The 13,496-nt window shown below is 39.5% G+C and overlaps 1 protein-coding gene across 29 annotated transcripts in view; it reads right to left on the reverse strand.

The window, feature by feature from the left end:
- LOC118667948 (sarcolemma associated protein) overlaps positions 1 to 13,496 on the reverse strand; it is a 159,165-nt gene that overhangs the window by 90,557 nt on the left and 55,112 nt on the right. Inside the window, exons 1-2 of one of the 29 annotated variants that reach the window (XM_036331814.1) lie at positions 6,437 to 6,511; positions 1,283 to 1,353 (exon numbers count right to left, since the gene is read on the reverse strand). The exons of 27 other annotated variants lie outside the window; for them this stretch is intronic. The gene's annotated coding sequence lies outside the window, so the exon portion shown is untranslated. Of the gene's footprint in view, positions 1 to 1,249; positions 1,354 to 6,436; positions 6,512 to 13,496 lie in introns of those variants that run through there. One more of the 29 variants, XM_036331815.1, reaches the window with a different exon arrangement.

Here is a 13,496-nt window from a genome sequence, read left to right on the forward strand (position 1 = left end):
GTGCAGTGTGCATAGGAATTTGTTCATAGTTTTTTTTTTAAACTATAGTCCGGCCCTCCAACTGTCTGAGGGACAGTGAACTGGCCCCCCTTTTAAAAAGTTTGAGGACCCCTGCTTTAAGACATTATATTAAGTAAAAGACCATATATTATGTTATTATCCTATATAATAAAAGCATACTATGCAAATCGACTGAACGGCCAAACAGCAGGATGACCATCCAGATGACCATCCCAGACCACACTATGACACCCACTGGCGCCAGGCCAGCCAAGGCGGGTGTGATGCGATTGGTTGGGGGCCTGGCCATCGCCCCATGATCACCCCACAGAGGGAGGCCCAGACCACTGGCTGGTGGGGCAATCAATTGGGGGGCTCCATGATGGCCCCAAAGAGGGAGGCCCAGGCCATCAACCAGCAGGCTGCAGCGGGTGGGTGGGGCCTCCCTCTGCAAGGGAAGCCCAGGTCCTGGGTGCCAGAGAAAAGCCGGTGCCGGCAGCCGGGGGAAGGAAGACCTACTCTTGCATGATTTTTGTGCATCGGGCCTCTAGTGTTTATATAAAATACCCAGAATAAGCAAATCCATACAAACAAAATTACATTAGTAATCCCCAAGGGGCTGAGGTGCCAGACCATGGGGTGAGGTAGGGTGAGAATGACTACTAATGGGTATAAGGTTTCTTTTTGGAGTGATTAAAATGTTCTAAAATTAGTGGTGATGGTTGTATAACTGTGAATATATTAAAAACCTCTAAATTGTACACTTTAAGAGGATGAATTTTATGGTAAATAAATTACATCTTGATAAACCTGTTTTGTTTTGTTTTTAAAGCCAGCTAGATAAAATTCTATCTTTCCATCTCACTCTGACTTTGTAATTTTTCTAGGTTGTCTGGGTTAAGTCAAAGAAAGTGTTGTTCATTCCACAGGCAGGACAAATGGTTTTTGGTAACACTTATAACTAATACAAGTAGCTATCAGTTAGCTAGCATACTTGATATCAGGACCAATATATCCTCAGTAAAATTTTTTGTTAAGCAGACTGGAGACACTAGAAACTAAAATAATGGAATCAACTATGAAGATACTACTTCCTGGTCTCCTAAAGCTGCCTTTCATCACTTAGATTACATAATATTCCATCTTTAAAAGGGAAGGGATAGGAGGAAGCACAGGAAGCCCACCTGTTTTTCACTTACTTATCCCAAAATAGATTAGGAACAACTGGGACCACACATAATAGACTTACCAGAAAGAGAATAACCAATAAGAAAAGATGTACCTTTCTTTTTGAAATTTTCTACACTCTCCAGCCCTGAATATTCTAGCAACATATTTTCACTGAATTCCTTCCTAAGAAAGAAAGGGAAAAAAAACAAAAACCTAATGTTTATTAAAATGTGTATTACACCACCAGGCTCTCATTAACCTTAACATTAAAGCTGTGATATAGATATTACTACCTTTTATACATGAGAAAAGTGAGGCCCAGGCAACTATTTTTCCAAAGGTCACAGAGCTATGGAACACAGAAGCAAGGATTCAAATAAGAGAACTGAAAGAACTATCGTTCCCATTACTTCAACTGGCCTTTATGTTTCATTTGTGCTTCACTCCTCCCACAGGCTCTCTTCCAAAGTGAAACACAACAAAAGAATAAGCAATTTGCAGAAAATATGAAAATGACAATTCTTTTCATTAATTCTTAGGTGACAATATAAAGGCCATCAGGCTGCCTGTAATATGATTTACTCTGTTTATAATTCCTTTTTAAATATATATATATATATTTTTTAAATTATTTCAGTGAGGGAGGGAGATGAAGAGATAGAAACATCAATGAGAGAGAATCATCAATAGGCTGCTTCCTGCACATGCCTAACTAGGAATCGAGCCCGCTACCCGGGCATGTACCCTGAAAGGGAATCGAACCAGTAACCTCTCGGTTCACAGATTGATGCTAACCACTTAGTGACACTGTCCAGGCTCTGTTTATAATTCAAAAGAGACCAAACCAACTGTTACTTTAGCTAGCAGTTTGTATATTTAATTACAGACCATAGTAAAGAAAACTGTATTAATATTTTACAAATCCATTTGAAACTTAGAGTCCTTAACATTTCATACCAGGGAGAATAGCACAGACAACACACTCAAGTAAGAACATTTATCCTCAACATTTTTTCTATACTAGAACTAACTTAATGTTACACTGTATAAGGGAGTTTGTTTTTTTGTTTTTAAATAAATATACTCTTGGGAAATGTGATGATATCTGGATTCTAGTTTGGTCATTTCCAGTAATGTGTGCTATGGTAACCCAAGTAAAGGGATTATACTAGAATTATAATGGTTTTCAAACTTCAAGTTCTGATCCATTAATGTTACTAAGTTAATTTAATGGGATGCAACTAGTATTTCATTTTAAACATTAAAGAGAACAGAAGATAAATAAGAATATCAGCTAAATAGTACTGAAATGAGATTCAGTACTATTTAGCAAACTTTGGTAAAAAAAAAGTGTGTGTGTACTCCTCATGTATGTAACGCTTATATAAATCTAAAACCATAAAATTGCAAATAAAAAAATCAGTATTAACCCAGGTTGTTTTATGCTGACATAGCTATATTACTGCTCAAAGCAGCACCCACTTAGCTTGAACATAGTTTACATTAGTTGCTCATTCTTTCCTTGCTTTCAGTCTAATGGCTTCCACACACCTCAGAATAAAGTCCAAAGTTCTTACCATTATAACCTGAAAAGCCCTACGAAATCTGGTTCCTGGTTCCTTCTCCAAACTCATTCACTTCCACCATTCTATTTCCTCATACCTCCCAGCCACACTAACCTACACATATGCCCCTGAGTCTCTGCGTTTGTGGAGATCATTTGTTTTACTTCCCTGAAGAAATATTTTTGTTGATATGATTTAACTTTCTGCTTTTGGCTGCTTTGAAAGATTGATATAAAAAATATTTCTGCACCACCTATGAAACAATCTGCCATTATTCAGTCTACATTGAACAGAAGCTATTTAAAATTAGGTTAGGGACCTCAAAATAGGAGTGGGGCAGATTTTTTTAAGGAGAAACTAAGATGGCGGCATAGGTAAACACCGGGAAATTGCCGCCTCACACAACAATTGAAAATTACCGCAAAGGACAGAGCAAACATCATCCAGAACAACAGGAAGGCTGGCTGAGTGTAAATTCTACAACTAGAAGGAAAGAAAAGCACGCTGAGAGCCAGAGGAGCTGCAGAGGTGAAGTGCAGAGGTACGGCGGCTCGTGCGCGCGCGAGTAAAGGGGGCGGCACCTGAGGACTCGGCTGTCTTTTTGAATCACAAGCTCCCGACTGCTCTGAACTCCGGTTCCGGGAATTCTCTGGGGACCCAGGACTCATACGGGGAGAAGCTGGTCTGTCCGGCAGCGGGCGAACTTGAAGGCGGCTTTCCCTCAGAGGTGCTTGCAGCAATTAGCGGGTCACTGAGACCCGCAACTCCGGGCGGAGAATCAGCCATAGCTCCTTGATCCGCCCTTTGATTCCCTGAGACCCTGCCCCACCCAGGCTGCGGCAGAGGCTTTTACATGTGAATGCACCTAAATGCAGCCGAGCCAGGCAGACCCGGAACTTCCAAGAGAAGGCCCAAGGCCCCGCAGCGGCTTGCATTGCTTCACAGCTGAGCCTCTTCGTGGCTCCTGCTGTGTGGCCTCAGGCAGAGGCTGAATTAGCACCTCCTTAGATCCAGGAGCCACTGTGCCCAGTGGTCAGAGGGGGACCATCCAGATTGCAACTCCTCAGATCCATAAGGGACACACTCAGGGAGCAGACTCAGTGAGCACCAAAGCCCCACTGAAGCAAGTCTTGCCCCAGAAGGGTGTCTTCAGCACAGAAGTTCTCCCACTTTAGACACAGCTGATTCTCACAGCCAATTGGCCTGGAGGTCAATTCCTCCCAGTGATCCTACAACAACCAAGGCACCAAGAGTGCACCAAGAGTGTCCACCCCAGGTAACTGGGGAGGCTGAGCTACTGTGCCCTACAGGACACCTGGCGCGCAGGGCCACTCTATCAACACAGGGAAGCTGCCAAAATGCGGAGACAAAGAAACAGGTCACAAATGGCAGAAATGGAGGAAAGCAAACGATTGGATATAGAGTTCAAGGCCACGTTTATAAGGTTTTTCAAGAATTTTATGGAAACCGCCGATAAATTTAATGAATCCCTCAATAAGTATAGTGAGACCATGGAGGACATGAAAAAGGACCAACTAGAAATTAAGCATACACTGACTGAAATAAAGAATAATTTACAGAGATCCAGCAGCAGACAAGAGGATCCCAAGAATCAAGTCAAAGATTTGAAATACAAAGAAACAAAAAATACCCAACCGAAAAAGAAAAAAGAAAAGAGATTCCAAAAATATGAAGATAGTGTAAGGAACCTCTGGGACAACTTCAAGCGTACCAACATCAGAATTATAGGGGTACCAGAAGGAGAGAGAGGGCAAGATATTGAAAACCTTTTTGAAGAAATAATGACAGAAAACTTCCCCTACCTGGTGAAAGAAATGGACTTACAAGTCCAGGAAGCGCAGAGAACCCCAAACAAAAGGAATCCAAAGAGGACCACACCAAGACACATCATAATTAAAATGCCAAGAGCAAAAGATAAAGAGAGAATCTTAAAAGCAGCAAGAGAAAGACAGTCAGTTACCTACAAGGGAGTACCCATACGACTGTCAGCTGGTTTCTCAACAGAAACCATGCAGGCCAGAAGAGAGTGGCAAGAAATATTCAAAGTGATGAATAACAAGAACCTGCAACCAAGATTACTTTATCCAGCAAAGCTATCATTCAGAATAGAAGGTCAGATAAAGAGCTTCACGGATAAGAAAAAGCTAAAGGAGTTCATCACCACCAAACCAGCATTATATGAAATGCTGAAAGGTATTCTTTAAGAAGAGGAAGAAGAAAAAGGAACTCTTACCATTTGCCACAGCATGGATGGAACTGGAGAGCGGATAAATACCACAGGATCTCACTCATTTGTGGAATATAATGAACAACATAAACTGATGAACAAGGACTGATCCAGAGACAGAGAGGCATTGATTGGACTGTCGGGACTTGGAGGGAAGGTAGGGGAGGGTGGGGGTAAGGGGGAAAGATCAACCAAAGGACTTATATGCAAGCATATAGGCCTAATCAATGGACATGGACAACGGGGGCGGTGAGGGCATGAGCGGGGGGGGGGGGGGGTAGAGGGTAACGTGGGGACAAGGACACATATGTAATATCTTAATCAATAAAAAATATATTAAAAAAAAAATAGGAGTGGGGCAAACCATCAGCAGCCATAGGACCTGCATGAAGTCAGTATCTGTGCAGGAGGATGCATAGGGAAGCAATTGGGCATTTGAGGGACTTAAGGAGAACATCAAATAGTCAGTAGGTATTTACTGGATAGTATGATGGCCAATCTGAGACGAGAACCTTGAAAATTAAAAAGGTTTATCCCAATCCAATCACAAGTGAGTGTCGGGTAAGTTCTGGAAAAGGCTGGAGCAGTATGAATCATATAAATTCTTAAAATCAACCCCCCAACCAAAGCTGCCTTCCACAACAGGACTCCACACTGAGGAAAAGCTGCTAGGTGTGGACACAAAATTGAGCAAAACAGGGACAACAGAGATAAGGGAAGAAGAGGTCCAGTAAAAGTAGAGAAGGGGCAAGAAATCACCATATTTTTTAACATTTTACAAAAAAATAAAAATACCAGAAGAGGGAGCTCTGTGCCATTAGAAAAGTTATCCTAAATCATGACCCCTTCTAAAAGTTCAGAAAAACAAAACTTCACATAAAAATAAGCAACAGAAAAATGTCAAGGTCCCATCCCATACAATTATTTTAAGAAAAAAGAGACTGAAGAGCAGAGTAACATCCCTACAGATAATGAAAGACAGACCTCGGGCACACATCAAATTATAACATACTATTTTAAAACAAGCTAAAAGGCATTTAAAAAAACAATTCAAGGCATGAAAGAAAAACATAAATCACAATTATAAAACTCCAGAAAAGGTGAAAGAACTCCAAAAAGAAATAGTAACAAAGCAAAATCACTTCAGAAATGAATACAAAATTAGAAAGGACATGAGTGCCTAAATATAACAAATAAAGCATTTATAGAAATAAACGGTAAAAAGGAGGAAATTTTTAAAAATCAAAAAGAAATTAAGAAAGTGACATCAGTAAAATGGTGGAGTAGGTAGTTCTAAACTCCCCACTCCCTTCAGAAACTTTGAAAACAAGTAAACAATGTCAGAATCAACTTTGTTAGAACTCTAGAAAAAAAAATTTTACAGAAGTCAGTGAATACTGAATCAAGAAAAGGCAACTTAAAAATGGTAAGAAATCTTTGTGGCAATACTTACCCTAGTCCCATCCCCTTTCCTAGTACAATAGAAGTCTTGAAGACATGAGCCTGCTTTCCCAGTGTGGGATCCTGATACCTGGGTCCGGAGGGAGCAAAACAGACCTAAATCTCAAATTACTGCGTCTATATGTTCTAACCTATCTGGGGGCTATCTGATGGACTGACACAGGCTCTTATCTCTGTTTAGCCTAACTTGGAACTCACCCAAGCTAAAAATTAAGTGACTGGCTAAAAAAGTGGGATTTTTATCCCCAGTGGTTCAGTATAATAAAGCCAACCAATATACCACATTAAGAGAAAAAAGGACACAAACCACATTAAGAGAAAAAAAAGACACAAACCACATTAATAGAAAAAAGGACACACACACACACACACACACAAACACACACACGATCATCGATCATCCCTGTTTATGCAAAAAAGGCCTGACAAAGTCCAATACCCTTTCATGATCAAAACTATCAAAAAGTTAGGATTAGACGGAAACTTCCTCAACATGATAAAGACCATTTATGAAAAACCCACAGGTAGTATAACAATGGTAGAAAACTGAAAGCTTTCTTCCTAAGATCAGGCACAAGATGAAGAAGCCTGCGTTCACCACTGATTTGTAATAATGTACTGGCCTTCAGCCCACGGGCTAATGCTCTATCCACTGAGCAAAACAGGCTGCAGCTTAATTCATTTACTTTTAATCTATATGTGTCTTTATATTTAAAGTGGGTTTTGTTTTTGATTCACCCTCATAATCTGTCTTTTAATTGGTGCATTTATGCCACTGACTTTCAGAGTGCTTACTGATAGAGTTACTACCATATCAGGTAGCTTCTGGGCCTTCTGGGGCAGGCCCGATGGGGTCCCGGGGCAGCAAGGCAAGCCAGCTGCTGGGGCTTCTGGGCGGGCGTGCCTTGCCGCCCGGGACCCGCTGATGGGGTCCCAGGCAGCCGGCCTTGCCTGGATGGTGGTGCGCTGGCGGTTCGCGCTGTCCCGCCCTGCCTGCAGTATGCAAATTAGCCACCATCTTTGTTGGCAGTTAATCTGCATGTCATGCTGATTAGCCAATGGGAGGTGTAGTGAAGGTATGGTCAATTACCATGCATGTCTATTATTAGATAGGATTTATTTGTTTACATAAACTTTCTAACTTCCTGACTAGCAAAACACCACTAGTTTCAGAGACTGGAATTTTTAAGTTGTGTTACTGAAAAGGAAAATATAAGATTTTATTCATATGCTATCGGAAAAAAACACAGAAAAGTGATAAAATGTTCTTGCCAAAATAAAATTTCACATGTAACTAGAAGGAACTTGTCAACACATAACCAGAGGTCTTGCAAATGTTATAAACTTGCAAGGATTTTTCCATCTCCAAGTGACATTCCAGACACATTCATTGTAAAGTAATTTTTTTTTTCTTGTGGAGTTAGCCCACCAGAGAAAGAGGAGAAAAAGTATTTCTCTCTCTCTACATAGAACAGAAATAAGAATATGAAGGACAGAAGTAGAGAAGGTAGGAAGGCAAAATTAAAAATAATTTAACCAGAACATTACAAAACACAGCTAGAGTGATTACATCCTTTTAAAATATGTAATCAAATTGTGACAATCCTTCACTAGGCTTTAGGACAAAGTAAACTAGATTTCTGAAGCTCAGCAAAATACAAAATAAATATATCATCTGAAAATTACAGTTCTGAGAGTGTTTCTATTGAAAGCCTACACCAAATTCTAATTTATAGGAGATTAACCTATTTGCCACATTTCAAAACTGATGCATTGGCAAGCAAATTCTAATTATTTTTTTCCTGTAATGGGTGTGTTAATCACAGCAAGATGCATTCAACTTTTTCTTTGAGCCTCCTACTTAGGTACTGGTATTAAAGAATAGATACTGCCGAAACCGGTTTGGCTCAGTGGATAGATAGAGCATCGGCCTGCAGACTGAAAGGTCCCAGGTTCGATTTCGGCCAAGGGCAGGTACCTGGGTTGCAGGCACATCCCCAGGAGGAGATGTGCAGGAGGCGGCTCATTGATGTTTCTCTCTCATCGATGTTTCTAACTCTCTATCTCCCTTCCTCTCTGTAAAATAAAAAAAAAAATCAATAAAATATATTAAAAAAAATAAAGAATAGATACTGATTCCAAACTCAATCTTTTTAACCCCAAGTGGTCTCTAATAACCTCTCAAAAATTGAACTCCAATATTTAAAATAAGTATGTATTTATTAAAATGCCATATATTACAGCATATTATGTAGAACAAGGGAATACTATGATATTTTAAATACACAATACTGACTATATTTTATAGGTCACTATTTTAATCACAAAATGTTAGCTTAAACCATCCTGAGATCAGCTGAAACAACAAAATAACTGCACTACCACTCTTTATCTCTGATAGTTAAAAAAAACCTCACCCATAGAAAAATAGCTTTGTTTGCCACAAAAGGAAATCATTGTGATCACATTTGTGGGAAATATAGAACAAGGTCACTATAGGCTTACATATTGTTTAATAAAGAACACAACGGGCTTGATCTAAGGACAGTTGATATTGATTTGTATAGTCCCTAAGAGTTAGAGGAGAGGGAGAAACTTTAAAAATGTTTTCTATTAAAGACTGGCAAAACATAGGAATCTAGATCTTATATAAGGAGAAAAAATTGCCCACACATAAAACAATTTGGCAAACAAATTCAATGGAAATGTTAAAAGATGCAAATAGTACATCTGTCTAAAACACCTTGGTCTTTACTCATATCTCTCTATTGTTAGTGATAATAAGTCTTCGAGAGAGTTATCTCCTAAAGGCTTTGACAATTCACAAATCCATAGGTGAGTTCTTTAGAAATCATAATTTTACTTTAAGAGAAAAGGAAACAAAGTCACTAACTCAGGACCATAAGTGCGTAAGTAGAAATAATAAAAATGCAAACAAACCCCTTAAAGGGTTCAGTATAGTGCAGAAGCTCCCATTTTTCTGCCACCACAGGATTAAGAAGTTCAAGCGGGAGGGAGGAGACAAGCAGGGATGGGGGTTTGCAGAGTGGAGGGGGTCAATGGGGGGAGGGGGAACATCTGTAATACTTTCAACAATAAAGATAAATTTAAAAAAATAAAAAAGATGTTCAAACACAGTTTACTCTCACTACCCCTCATAACATCCACTACTTCTCAGGATGGATAGGTAATGTCCCCAGTTATGAGTCAGCAATTCTTTTCTTTAATTTTGAACTTAAATTTAATAGTAGAAAGTATCACATTCATAGGGTGGGGGATAGGTAGAAAAATATAAACTGGCTAGTTGATTTTTTAGAGAGAGAGAGAAAAGGAGAGGGAGAGAAACATCAATATGAAAGCATAACATTGATCGGCTGCCTCCTGCATCTCCCCTATCAAGCCTACAACCCAGACATGTGCCCTGACTAGGAATCGAACCTGCAACCTTTTGGTGCATGGGACCATGCCCAACCAACTGAGCCACAATGACCAGGGCTAGTTTCCTTCTTGTATAATGCTGTACAAACGATCCTATGAAGTTAGAAAGTGTTTTGAAATTACAAATCCATTTTCATATACTTCAATCTCATTTAATTATTATAAAGACCCTATATGTTTGATTAAATGGAATATTTCAATCCTTATTTATAACATTTCAAATTCTACCTCCATTTATGGCTTAAACACAAGGCCTTAAACATTTTTCCCTAGAAAACTTTGAGGGCCAAAGTGAAGTTTTCTTTTAAAAAGATCATTGGTTTATTTCACTACCATGAAAGGAAATATTAAGTATATTCAGAATCCAGCCACACAGAAAATTTAACAGCAAAGCAAAGTCAATTAAGAAGAGTTCATTGCTCAACAGTGTCAAGAGGATACCAGAGCATTTACAATAATCACACATTTTTGAGTGCTTAGTATGTGCTTGGATAAGCGACTCTGCATGTACACTTTCAAATAATCTTTACAAAAATTTTATGAGGTAGATGATTTATTATCCCTATACTACAAATAAAGAAATGAGGACTAAAAGAGGCTAAGTTGCCAAAGGAGATCCCAAAGTTAGTAATGGGGAGAAATGTACATTTTAATCTTTTTTATCTCAACCATTCTGCTATACTACTTATGCTTGTCTGGCAATTTCTTTTCCACTATCTCTAATGCATCCCAACCACCCTGTAAAATAGAATTTTGTTCATTTAATAGATGAGTAAATCGAGGATGACACACAAGTCAAGTGGCCTATCAATAGTAACAATGGAGAAAAAAATAAAACCAGCCATCAGGCCTTATGCTACCAAATCATCAGAAAAGGTACTTTTAAAATTTCTTTTAAAAATGCATTCACTGTCTGCTTCCACCTACTTGACACACAATCCCAATAAATTTGAGTTTCCTAATTTCTGTGCCCATGGAAGATGAAAGGAAAGAAGCATTTGCTTATGCCAGGCACTTTACATACATTACCTCACGCGAACTTCTGAACACTAAGATATAAACAGTATCCCACACAGACAGGGTTAGGATTTAAACCATAAACCAAAAGATTATACAGAACGTAATAATAGCCAACAAGGCCTATTGGACTCCTGATGACTATGGCAAATTCCTTGAAGATCAGGATCAATGATATTCCTAGACCTTATTAACAAAATGCCTGTTAATAAGCATTTAAGTGTTTTAAATAAATAATTCATGAATGTAACATTTACAACCCAGACCCATTGTTTACCCACCATTTCTTGAGCACCTCTAGACAGGAATTCAGCAATCAGCCACATTCCAATAATAGAAAGAACATGTGATTATAAGAAGCCACTTACAGCAAATGCAAAACAACAGTAACAACAAATACTACCAGTAATACAAGTAGTTTCCACGACCCTCTAGACTAGAGCATCTCACCTAATATGTCACCAATTCCTATGAATTCTGACTCAGAACAATCTCTCAATTCCCTACTGCCTTTCCCTTTCCATTTCTTTTTTATAAAATATTATTTTTATTGATTTCAGAGAGAAAGGGAGAGGGAGAGAGAGAAAGAGAGAGATAGAAACATCAATGATAAGAGAGAAACATCAATCATTTCCAATTTACTATGTGACCTTGAGCATGTTTTTTAACCTCTCTGAGCATCCCTTTAGTAAAGAGATATTTATAAATCCCTATGTATAAATTGAGGATAATACTAGTACCTACCTCAGAGTGTTCGTGATAAAGGTTAAATTATGTTAAGCATGTTAAGAATTTAGCACAGTATTGTACATAATAACTGCTAAACAAATGGCAGCTATTGTTTTTAAATTCACAGACTATACATACATATAAAGTCACTTTGACTTTCTTCAGTCAGAGAACTGATTTAAGACTTTCCTCTATTGTTCAAGATTCTTAAAAATAAAGTTCTTTGCCAATTAATTACTTAAACAGTAAACAGCTGATAGAGATATAAATAGATCAGTAACAGCTGAACTCTAACACATACAGGTATTAAAAATAGTATGCCATTGGCCTGTTACACATAAATATTACTGTAAGTAACCACAACCTGTGCAAGAAGGTAAGCAGCTAAGCCTTTGTCGCACACTACTGAAAATCTTTTATGAAAAATATGAAATACATATTACAATGTGATTAGGGAATTCCCTAATAAAATTTAAATCAAAAGGAAATTACGCCCTACAGGTTTGGCTTGGTGGATAGAGCATTGGCCTGCGGACTGAAGGGTCCCAGGTTCGATTCCGGTCAAGGGCATGTCCCTTGGTTGTGGGCACATCCTCAGTAGGAGATGTGCAGGAGGCAGCTGATAGATGTTTCTCTCCCATCAGTGTTTCTAACTCTCTAACCCTCTCCCTTCCTATAAGTAAAAAAATCAATAAAATATATTTTATAAAAAAGGAAATGACTATACTCAGGTATATGTAAATACACTTAGAATATATTACATAGATGAGCAATTTACAGCTCAATGAATAGTATGAATTAAACTAAGTGATATTTAGCAGATTTCATAATTTCATTTTATTGATTGGCAGCCTCATGCATGCCCTCTACTGGGTATCCAGCCAGCGACCCGAGTATATGCCACTGACAGAAATCAAACCCAGGACACTTCAGTCCACAGACCGATGCTCTATCCACTAAGCCAAACTGGCTAGGGCAGAATGCTTATATTCTTGAAATAGTAATTCAACATCCAGAATCTAACCTACAGAAACACTGAAATACTCACACACATGTACAAAGGCAAATGTATGAGCATGTTCACTGAAGCAAAATTAAAAGAAGAACTGGAAAGAGCTAATGCCCACCCAAACTGAACTATGCTTACCTGATGAAATATCAGACATCATAACCACAATATCACAATCATCTACACTAATAAAAGAGAAACATGGTAATTGGCGTACGACCGCTACCATTTTCATTGGCTAATCAGCGAGATATGCAAATTAACTGTCAGCCAAGATGGCTGCCGGCAGCCAGGCAGCTTGAAACTAACATGAAGCTTGCTTGCCTCAGTGACGGAGGAAACCAACGTTCCCCGCCTGCCGCTGCAGGCCTCTGAGCCTGCAGTTTCAAACATTGTAACAAATACCGCTGGACTTCAGCCAGCAGATTCGCAACATTGTATGCAAAGGCCAGAAACCTACTTTCAGGAGCGGAGGCCTAAGAGCTGGAGCCAAGCCTCAAAGCTAAAGCTGGCCCAGAATAAAAAAAAAAAAGGGAAAAAAGGAGCGTTTGGGAGTTCAGTCAACCCCAGCCTGAAAACAGCCCTCAGCCCCTCACCCAGACTTGCCAGGCACCCCAGTGGGGACCCCCACCCTGAAGGGTGTGTGACCAGCTGCAAACAGCCATCATCCCCTCACCCAGACTGGCCAGGAACCCCAGTGGGGACCCCCACCCTGAAGGGTGTGTGACCAGCTGCAAACAGCCATCATCCCCTCATCCAGGCTGGCCAGGCACCCCAGTGGGGACCCCCCACCCTGATCCAGGACACCCTTCAGGGCAAATGAGCTGGCCCCCACCCGTGCTCCAGGCCTCTACCCTAT

This window comes from Myotis myotis, unplaced genomic scaffold, assembly GCF_014108235.1.
Source record: "Myotis myotis isolate mMyoMyo1 unplaced genomic scaffold, mMyoMyo1.p scaffold_m19_p_13, whole genome shotgun sequence".
In the NCBI taxonomy this organism is placed as follows: Eukaryota; Metazoa; Chordata; class Mammalia; order Chiroptera; family Vespertilionidae; genus Myotis; species Myotis myotis.